Source organism: Myotis brandtii, unplaced genomic scaffold (assembly GCF_000412655.1).
Source record: "Myotis brandtii unplaced genomic scaffold, ASM41265v1 scaffold82, whole genome shotgun sequence".
In the NCBI taxonomy this organism is placed as follows: Eukaryota; Metazoa; Chordata; class Mammalia; order Chiroptera; family Vespertilionidae; genus Myotis; species Myotis brandtii.
The window spans coordinates 5,029,016-5,030,352 of NW_005371324.1; positions in this window are offsets into that span (position 1 = coordinate 5,029,016).

Here is a 1,337-nt window from a genome sequence, read left to right on the forward strand (position 1 = left end):
ATTCCTTCCAATGTGTTCTTATTTGTGTTATGTCATTCTTTATCTCAGACTGTTCTTTTTTCATAGTTACCATATCTTTTTTCATACTGTTGAGCATTTTTAACATCATTACTCTGAACTCTGTTCAGAGAAATTTCTTATCTCTCCTTCCGTTATCTCTTCTTCTAAAGAATTAACTAGTTTTATCATTTGGGGGTTGTTTCTTTGTTTCCTCATTTTGGTTGTCAGTTTGGATTTGTGACTATGTTTTAGGTAGTTCCTCTATTCCCCTCAATCTCTAGTGCAGGACTGTGTTAAAGGCTGTATCTGACTAATTGGATCAGGCAAAGACTCAAAGTTTCCAGAGACCACCTCTGTCTACAGACTAATAGGATTCTGACTTGAATTGCCCCCAGGCAATCATCGTCAGGTGTGGCGAGAGTTTTTTCAACAGGATGGGGCAGTTGCTTCTCCCTGGAGGCTAATTGTTACTTTTAATCTCTTAAGTGGCCTCAGGGCAGGGTGTTTTCCAATAGGGTGTGTCAACTGTCTCCCCACCAGGCAAGGCAGATGTCTATGTGGGAAAGATGTCCTCAGCTGCGTGAGGGAGTGACTCAGCCCAGGAAACTTGGGGTGTCTGCCTTCTGAGCTCTATCCCCTGAGTCCCTAGTCCTGGCTTCTGCTCTCCCAGCTCCAGTCCACTTCCCCCTCCCTCTGCCAGAGCACAAGGTGGGTGGCTCCACAGGGAGTTTAGTGTGTTGGCCCTTTAAGAGGGTGCCTGAATTTTCAGCTGCCACTTCCTGGCAGACAGCACCCGATTACTTTTCACAGCCAGATGTTATGTGGGTACCCTCCTCAGTTTTGGTGCTCTCTGCTGGGGAACCCAGCTTTGGGATTAGATCCCAGAGTTCTCAGTGGCTACCCCCCACAGCTGAGATATCTCTCTGGGACTTCAGTTACTGTCTGTGGGTGCCTGACAAGCCCTTTCACGCTTCTGCCCCTCCTACCAGTCTCTATGTGATCTCCCGGGTATCAGGGTTTGGTCCTTGGGTATCAGGGTTCTCTCCTGTGAGTTTTCTTTTGATTATTCAGAAAGTTTTTCTGTATTTTAGTTGTAAGTCCAATTTGTTCCTGGGAGCATGTCCGTGAAGCATCCACTTACTCTGCTGCCATTTTTAGTCTCTCCCCAGGTGCATTCTTGAATTCAACTACCTGTTTTATTTTTTCTTCAAGGTATCTTGAGTTTGGCTTTGTAAGATATGTATTAAAGGGAAAACATGTTCCCTCCTCTGTCTCACCAATTAGTCATCTTCCCCTACAGAAAATATAATGAGAAAGGACCACTGCCCGATGCCGGT